This window comes from Monopterus albus, unplaced genomic scaffold, assembly GCF_001952655.1.
Source record: "Monopterus albus unplaced genomic scaffold, M_albus_1.0 scaffold66.1, whole genome shotgun sequence".
NCBI lineage: Eukaryota > Metazoa > Chordata > Actinopteri > Synbranchiformes > Synbranchidae > Monopterus > Monopterus albus.
Genome location: NW_018127946.1, coordinates 949,480 through 959,752, shown reverse-complemented (window position 1 = coordinate 959,752; position 10,273 = coordinate 949,480).

Sequence of the window (10,273 nt, the reverse complement as noted above, 5' to 3'; positions counted from 1 at the left end):
AGGAGAGAAAGAGGGAAGTCAGACTTCCATGGCTCAGGCCAGCAGAACAAAAGACTCAGGAACAGCATTGCCTCAGGACAAAATCATATGACACTGGCGCACAGGAAATCACCCAAATTGTCCATTGTCTGGAACATCAAAATCCATCTACGTAAGGGGCAGGGAGAGAGCAGAGGGAAGATGGATTGGAGGGGGTGGGGGGTGGTATTGCAAGAGTGAGAGGTAAAAGAGGATGGCAGAATATGATTTGGTGTGTTCATGTTTGGACTCAGCTATAAAACAAGGCCAAAACCACCATGTTTTATTATGGGTGACTGGGGAGTCTAAAGTTTGATAGATAGTAACAGTTCAATCTGCATCCCACAACAATAAAGAAAGATTTAAGTGTAATATTTGCAAAGAAAATAACTACTGTGTACATTCAGGGAAAGATGAGCTGTTTTACTACTTTGTACTGAGATTGGCTTGTCTTTTTCTCTTGACTCCTCTCATAACAAATGTTGTTTTGCATGAACAGAAAATGCTAAGGGACACGCTAAAAACAAGAGTGGCGTAAGTTTAATGAGACAGGCTGTTAATATAAGTTCCATTGGTGGCTTAGTTTTTTCACCCTTGTCTACTAAGCACTCCGACCCTGTGCTTCTCAGAGGTCACCTCTTAGTCGCACTTGGTGGGCAGCACTTCTCCCAATCTAAGCACACAGAAAATATTTGTGTGGCTGACTCAAAATAAACTACAGTGCCCATGTTCAGGGTAATGAAGGAACATGTCGTCTAGTCCAAATGTATGGCTCCCTGATGCATTTTTGATATATTGTTTTTATTGTGTTTTGCCTTTAAATGAGATTTGTTTAAAATAGAACTAATACAAACTGAGGCATTATTGAATTCCCTCATATGAAACAGCTTTTATTTGATTGGTGCTGGCTTATCTCACCTGTTTTTAGTCTGGCATCAGATGAAAGATCTACATAAGCTACAGTGGGATCTGCCAAATAAGCTTAGCGCTATTATTACAAAAAGCATAATGACAGCATGCTTTTCAAATTATATTTGCTCAGAGCTAAAAATTCAGCGTGCTATTCTACTTTTCTTTTAGAAGTGAATACACTATGGTGAGCATGTAGTTTATTACTTGCCTCATTAATTTGTTGCCAAGTCTATCCCACTAGATCTATATCCTCATATCATTAAACTGTATGAACTGAGTACCATTTAATCATTGCTGTATTAGATCTACAGAAACAGGCCATAACAGCAGTATCATAAGTAAACGTCCAGGGTCTGCAAGGACACTTCATGCATTCAAACTGTGGAACATGTTCTGTGAACACAACTCAAGGTAATCTGTTAACTTTTAAAACAAGCCTACCGCTCCGCCTCCCCCCTCTGGTCAGAGATGTACTGTATTTGAACAGTCAACCAAAAAAGTGATGTGCAGGTAGGCAGTCAGCCAGCCTGTCAGGTGGAGCCCGAGGCAACACTGGCTCTTATCTATTCAGCTACACAACTCATAGACAGACTGTTTTCCTTTGGCCTCATTCAGCCCTCACTTCACCCCTCTCTATGGAAGCAACACCTCCCTGCCACCCCCACTAGCACATATACACACACACACACACTAGCTTTCTTGTACTCTTTCTCATTTCTGTGGTTTTCTCCACACTGAGTATTACAGTGCATTCAGAGGGGGATGCTTAATCTTAATAGCTAAAATAATATGGGATGCAAATCTCAGCAGCTCTGAGATCAGTTCTGACAAATAGGACATGTAGTACTCCAGTCCAGTCTTTACAAATACAATGCGACAACATGCTCCAGTCAGTAAACAGCCATGGAGGTTTACAGTGAGCTCTCCTCAATGCTGGTACTCAAATGTCTGTCAACTGCTGCCATAGCACACACCCACTCAGAGGCTTGAAGGCTAAGACACTGCTCCAGCAAATATAGTCAAAGGTGGTTGCTATAAATATGTACAGCAGCTGCTGTAACATTACTGTTTATAATTCCTTCCATGAAAAGAAAGGGACATTTCAGTTAAACTGTAACCTCATCTAAAGACATTCAGAAAGAGGACTCTAGCTTTATCCTTCCTTATGGTAAGCATGGGTCAGCGGAGGTGTCTTTGAGCAGGACACTGAGCATAAAGATTTCTCACTGCTTACACAATCTACCAAATCTATTTTTCAAAATGATTTCTGACAATCCTCTATGAAGGCTGCTATACGTCTTCTTCAACCATCAATAGGGTTCATTGCGGGTATGTGCACTGCCATGTGTACAAATGTTAAAGCAGCAGGACTACAATCCCTATCTATGTTAAGCTTCCACAAGGCAAGCATTGTTTGCATAAGTATGAACATGAGCTTTAAAATCTTAACAACAATAACAACCACAGTAGACTCTTCCCCTTTGACAAATTGACATCTTAATTATGCTATTAAGACAGTCGGCAGTGTTACCATCTGATTGTTAAGAGTAAATGCAAATAGGGGTTAGGAAGAAGCTCCACAGGAGACTGTGTAAACAGTTATCATGTGTTAGGGGAGGAGCTGTAAAATGAACAGTAATAGTTGATTCACGAATGCCAACTAAACACTAAAGGGTGTCCTGGACCAAAGTCTGCCAAATCCTAATTCTTGATAAGTGGGTCAAAGATCTACCTTTTGAAACAATTTCTTCCAGTTTTTAAGGTTTGTGGTACCCAGTCAGGTTTCTGTCTTTTATCCAGTCTCTTGTATTTTTTTCTGCCCAGTGCTGCCACCTGCTCTTGCACCTTGTACCATGCTGATTAGATAGACTACTGACTCGTATAATTTAGAAATTCTGAGACGTATCTTATATAACTCTAAAATGTATATGAAAATTTATTTAGCAGGCATCTGTTAGCATTTGTTTAGCAGGTGTTTTGTTAAATTAGTGACATTGGCTTTTTACTTGCAAAGGTTTTATTGCATAAACATTAATGAGCATACAGCTCTGTCTCCACTGCTGAGACAGCAGCTCTCTGCTCTGTGTGTTTGTGTAGAATCTAACCACCGCCCGCTCTCCTTCAAACACCAACACAAAGAAGAAGCAGCTCCGTAAACACCAAAACCATATTTCTAATTTCACTCAGTGGTCTTTGATAAAATGCTCCTGTAGAGCCCTAGCACAGATTTAGTTTTTTTCTTTACCATTGTGAGATAGGACGAATTTCAATATTTTTGCTTCTAACTCTATATATAATGGCTACAATGCTTAGAAAAAATTGCATGATGATATCCACTTAATATCTCCCACACACTAAAGTATAATCTGGATCCAAGTAATATTCTGGATCTGGTGATCCAGAATGTTCATTTATAGGGCTCACGGAAAACTCACTACTATGAGACAACAAATAATGCTCTCAGCTTGTAACTAAGATCAAATTCTAGCTGAAACTCTGCTGGTTTAGTTTTGGTGTCCACAGATTTGATGTCTCTGTTCTGAGCTAGATCCTGAAGAAACCTGCCATTACTGAAATATTGTTTCTCTTGTATAACTTCCAAACTAATGGCTGGCTACTTTCAACAGGTCCTGTTAGGGGTCACCACAGCAAATCGTCTGTTGCCACACTGACAATTTGCATGGTTTGAAATTTGGCAGGATTTTTATGCCAGATGCAACCCTCTCTATTTATCTGGGTTTGGGACTGAAAGAGAAGTCACTGGCATGAAACCTTTGTGGCTAGAGGTTCCCTGACCAGGAATCGAACCCGGGCTGCAGCAGAGAGAGTGCTGAATCCTAGCCACCAGGCCATCCTAATAACATCCTAATAATAATATCAATGTGATTCCAAATACTAGAGGAAGGTTTTCATGGTCAAGGAGTCATATCATGAGGGTTAAACTATCATGGGAATATTGCTTTTAGCTGTAATGGCATTATGGGGAAACTGAGCTGCATTGGCGGAGGTTTGCGCTCTCTGACTGCTGTCTAGTTGGACTCATTTTCTGCTTGTACTAACATCTGGAGTTTATTATCAGGAATTACTTATGTAATGTATGTATGTAATTCCACCTGACTGTTACATTCTCAGTTTGCACATGCATAATTGTACATTCATTGCTGACTGTTGCACATACAGCTTCCGATGTAGCATACATTCTCTTTTTATATTCTTATTATATTTTTTATTATGTTTCTTTTCATTTGCTGTTTTTAAAGTGCCTTTATATTGTATTACTGCTTATCTACTTTCAGTTTTACTTGTATTGTTTGGTATTCATTGTGGACAGAAAAGTAAGAATTCCATTGCACAGGGAAACATGTTTCCTCACTGTGCATACGACAGTAAACACTTTGACTTGACTTTGACTTGACTTGATCTTGTTAATAAGGAAAACTTGAAGACTTCTAAAGGTTTGGTGGATCTTTCAGTATCATGTCATTATGTCATATCATGTCATTTCAGTTTATTTTTGTTTGTTTTGTATTTTTGGAATTCTTAATCTGAATTGTTTTCTTTTGAAAAGTACTGCTTCCGTCTTTCAGCCTCAAACACTGACAAATTTTCCAATAGACCTACAACTACAAATCCTTATGTTGTGAGCAGAACTGTGTCTGTTTGTCTTGAGGTTTTTAGTGAATAAGCACAATGCAAACAAAACCTATCATTACCTTACAGTCAGGCTTTGGAAAGATTAGCTGAGGCTGTAGACAGGCATGCTGTTACCTAATGTGTTACACTAAAATCTTTTATGCCACCTTTAAAATGACGGTTTGTTTAGATAGCTAAATATGAGCTATATTAAAATCCTTTCTTTATGGCCCAGTATGTTTTAATTTTGAGTTTTTAAATCCTTTTCAGAGGAACTGAAACATTCCTAGATAAAGGCCTGTTGAAACTGTGTGGCATCGTATAACGTAAACTAGAGTAATTCATAGTCTATTATAAAACTTCAGATTAACATGAAATCCAAATGATGGCATAATGCAGCTTATCTGTCACCCCACCTAATATGTCAAGACTTCTCTTCACATCATGCAGTTTGGATTAACAAGTGGACACTTGCGCAGGATCAACCAGTGAAAACAAGTCATGCCTCACTTGTTGCATTTTACCCACAGAGCAGGATGTGAGTTTTGCTTTGCATACACATCATCAAACACACTTTGAGCAGTGCGACTGTGTATCAGTAATGATAGACAGACAGTGAAAAGTGCCACTGGCAGCTGTCCCACTTTACACTTGTGCATGTGAAGTGTTGCAATGCACTCTTAGTAGGTCAGCAATATCATGTTTACTGTCACCTGGTATAGCCTGACAGGTTGATGCAGACTGTCCTATCTTGGTTTCCCACTGTATTTTTTGCTGTGCCAGTCTCTGTTTAGTCTCATATACACACACACGACTGAGAGGTCAGAGAGCAGAAGACACGAAGGATCACTTCATAGAGCAACAGTCAGCCAGTAACAGAGACTGTATGAGCAGATTATCAAACAACTGTTGAACAAGCAGAACACAGACTTGCAGAAATGTGATGTCTTCATTGCTTTGCCCACGGTCCACTCACTGAAGTCAGTTTCTCCTCTAAATCAACAATTGAAGTTTTCATTTTTATCTCTAGACCAGTAAAGTGTGTTTATACACTGTGAATGCTGATGGTGTGAAGGCGTGAAGAAGCTGACATAACCAATCATGGGTGACTTGCCCGTGCACACACACACACACACACACACACCCCTCACACTCCTGGAACTTGATTTGAATACTATCTCCTAAGGGGTGTGGAAATGTAGCTCCTAGAACCTACCTCCAAAGTGAGTGCACAGCAGCAGAAACAATCACAGATCCTGGGATGAGCATTACTCAGCTCAACACATTTCAACAGGTTGCTTTGGTCGAAAATCCACTTTTCTTGCTAAAGTTATTGTCAAATGAATCTTAATCTTTAAACAAGACAACTATTCTTATGGTTACTCTTCAGCCAATCAGATGGTGTTATGACTTCTGAGAGCCAATCATCCTGATGGTGTAGAGCAGTGTGAGCTGCACCTCCCCTAGTGGGGCGGTAGAGAACTTCAGGGGAGGCGCAGCGTGAGAAAAGATAAACCAGAAAAAGTAAACACCAAACTTTAGCTCAACTATGTGTGGGGCAAAATGGATGAAAATGGAAGAAGTATGACAATGATTATTTAAAGTTTGGATATTCGTGGCCTGGTCCCGATGATGCTCCACTGCCACAGTATGTTATTTGTAAAGTGGTGCTAGGTAATGACAGTGAGACCATGTAAACACTGGTCTTGTGTCAGTGCACAGTGATGATTTTGTTAAGTGGCCAATGGAGTTTGAGGTGTTCAAAAATTATTTGACTTGAGTAAAACTGCACAAATAGGCTTTACAATGTATGGTTCTGTTGAATTGAGGCCATTTTAGTAAGGCTATTGTGGTCCGTTTTCACTTTGATTGGACTGTGGAGGACTAATTGGTAAATACTTTTAAGTAAGAGTTGGCCACAATTTAAAGTGTAAATGTGGGAGAACACTGATACAACTGTTTTCTTCTAAGAAATCAATGTTTAATAGTCCTCAAAAGTGGAACTGTTCCAAAAGTGTTTGCTTAAAAGATGTTTACGTTTATTGTTGAAACCCATTTTTATTTAAAACCTCATTTCATTTTTATATTCTCATCAAAACAGGCTGTCTAAGGGGCCCTTCCTGTGAGATCAGGATTTCACTCTACATCACAGTTTCTACAGATTTACGGTGTTTCACTCAGTGGTGGAAGTAGTACTCAAATAGTACCACAGTGTAAAAATACTTTGTTACAAGTACTGCAATCAAAATGTTTAAGTATGAAGTAGTAGCATGAAAATAAACTCAAAGTACCAAAAGTAAAAGTAATTATTATGCAGTATGGCACATACACATTAATTAAGGAGTACCAAGTGCAATATTTGCCAATACTGTGAAGTCAAAGTATGAAGTAGGAGAACATGAAAACAGTCAAGTACAGATACTTGTTTTAAGTATAGCCCTTGAGTAAATGTTACTTTCCATCACTGGTTGCACTCTTCCACACGACAAGTGGTTTAATACCTGTATGGCTCACTGTGTGACTGCCCATGTAAATGATTATATCACAATAGTGTCTGATTCCCAAAAAAATTCTTGCATTATCTTTTAAAATGTTTCTACTGTGTACACTTGTACAAATTAATTTGTCAGCAACTCTAGGCCCATGTTTCAATTCAGATTTGAAAGCATTCTGCATTCTAACAATCGCCATTTTATCAAATTATGACAATGCAGTTAAATGTCAAAGTATGTCTTTGTTACAACTGCCAGACAAAGTTCAGACCACACACTATGGATCCAGTCTGCAGATCAACCTTTTCTTTTTTAAAATAAAATTGGTCAAACACAGGTGAGGTAGTGTTTTGTAAACTAGCAACACTTTTTGCTATCTATTTGAGCAATGGAAACAAAGGTGATGGTAATTTCAGGAAATAGAACATGTTCTAGGCGGGAGGGCGGCTGCTAGAAAGGCCAGAGCTATCAGAGGTTGGCAAGGGAAACGGCCCCCCCCCCCCAAAACAGCCAAACACACACATATTCATGTTCTACACACTCCCGTTAGCCCTTTCAGCCATTGTGTCACATTGTCATCTCCCCCTTTTAAGATAAGAAGATCCTATGCCATGCACACACACACACATAAAGAGCCAGTGTTCTTCCCTGGGGGCTAGCCAAGATGAGAGGAGTGATGAAGGAGCCTGAATGAGTAGATGAAACAGGTGAGATGACCTCACCACCTCCCCCCATTTTTCTCTGGAGCCCCGTCCTTTCAAATATTTGTTGTTAGTACTTTAATTAAGACAAACTTCAGTGTATATTTATATCCATTTCACAGCTTCAGTTACGCTTGGTGTATTCTGACAATTTGGCATCGTGGTGAATACTATCTTCAAATAATCTCTTTTTATGTGTCCTAACTGTATTTGAGCTGTGTTGTTGTTCTGATTACTGAATGCTTTTACTGATCAGCAAATGAGTTTTTCACTTATCTTGAATTGTCCATTGGGTCTTCCTGTCTTGCAATCCTATGCGAGTTAAAGAAAATATATAAATAGATAACATGACATCTTTCATTGAGTTAAATGTTAAGGTATGTCTAAGGATTTGCATGAGACACAAAGTTGGTTTGCTATTGAACACTGCCACCATGTGTCAAGTTAGATTCACTGCACTAGGACAGAGTAGGTTTAAGCATGAAAACACTTTCTGAGATTACAATTAAACAAAAATTCATCTCTAAACAACCTAAATAGCAAATACATTACTTTTTGTGTTGCAAAGACATATTTAATTTTACCTTTATTATACTATATTAGCTTCAAGATGTTAGATTTCCTGGTTTTCAGCACTTTTTCAAATTGCTACCAGTACTTTTCCATGTTTCCTGTAGTGGTGAATGAAGACTCTTTAATTAGATAAAAGCATAATTACTACTCTGTAAAAATACTCTATTACAAGTAAAGGTCTTGTATTTAAAATGTTACTTAAAAATAATATCAGCAGGTTTTTCTTCAAAAAAGTAAAGCACTCAGTTTGCACTCAAATAATTACAGTTGCCAAATAATATGTAATGGAGTATAAAATGCTAAATGTTCCTCCAGAATGTAGCCAGGTAAATACAGCTACCTCAAAATTGTCCGTAATACAATATTTTTGTAATTTTACTATTTCAGTCTTATTCAGCATTTAATGAAACTGAATTTGAAATGGGCACAAAGACCATGGGAACCCAACTAGTGGTTCCGGGTGGAGCTCACTGATAAACTCAGTCCAAGGCTCCTGAAACTGCAAGTCTCAACAGCCTTGAGGGGCCTCTTACGTCAACCGATTCAATTTCCTGCATCTTTCTACAGGAGCCTCTTGATTTCCTGGTACCTCTAAATTAAACATACACATGCACAAAGTGCCTAGCTGACCTCGCCAATACTATTGATTTCATCTGCTCAGTGTAATAAGTGATTGATTCAATGTGCCGTTTATGTTCAACCCTGTACTCACAGTGTGGAGACCAAAACCTGTTAACACGCTGACATCATGGGAACTCAGCCTCCTCATGGGGACCAGCATCTGGTCACCTCCACATAAATCAATGAATTTTAAAGTAATGACTTAGATTAAGGTTAGGGCAAAGTCAGGTTTAGATTAAGGTTAGGGTACATCTCCAGGAAATGAATATAAGGCTATATAAAGTGGGCCCAAGGACTGAAAACAAATGTGTGTGTGTACCTGTGACTGTGCATTTAATGGCCTATGTATGTGCATTGTGAAAGTATCATACAGTATGTAGTGGTGTCTATGGGATGTGCAGCAGATAAAACGGGGAGGAAGGATATGGCCTTACTGACTGATACAAAACAGAAATACAGTTTTGGTCTAATTTTTCCACACACCACCAAACTGTACCAACCTGGCCAAAAATGATACTTTACTTATAAAATTCTATAAAGCAGTTGTTTATTACCTCCACCAAGGGCAGGGGTAATGTTTTCACTACTGTTAGTTTCTTTGTTTGTTGGTTTAGTCGCAGCATAGCTCAAAAAGTAACAAATAGATTTTGATGAAATCTTTTGGAGGGGTAGGGTATGGCTCACAGAATTTGATTTTGGTGCTGGTCTGATTATCATCTCAATCCAATTTTGTAAAATATTATTGACCATTGCAAGTATTGGAAAGGCTGTGCAGCTCCTTAAGTTTGCTGATGATACAACGGTCATTGATCTCATCCGAGACGATGACGAGTCAGCCTACAGATGGGAGGTTGAGCAGCTGGTCCTGTGGTGTAGCCGCAACAACCTGGAGCTGAACACGCTCAAAACAGTGGAGATGACAATGGACTTCAGGAACTCCTCCCATCTGGACGGCGTTACAGGTCACTGCACCAAGACAACCAGGCACAGGGACAGTTTCTTCCCCCAATGACAGTAAGAATGGACAATAACCCTCAGTGCTGTATGTGTATATATGTGGATAGATAGATAGATAGATAGAACAGATTATACAGACTTGTACGGGTCTCCAGTTCTTAAGTACTGTTTTATCCCTATTTATCTCATTTCAACAAACATTCCTTTGTCTGCATTGTTTACTGTCGGTTTATGCTGCTTAGTCTGCATTGTTTGCACTGTTTGTTGATGTTAATACTGCTTTTTTGTTATATTACACAGCCTTATGCTGGTTTACTGTTTTGCACATTGAGAGCCAATGTACCTGAGTCAAATTCCTCGTGTGTC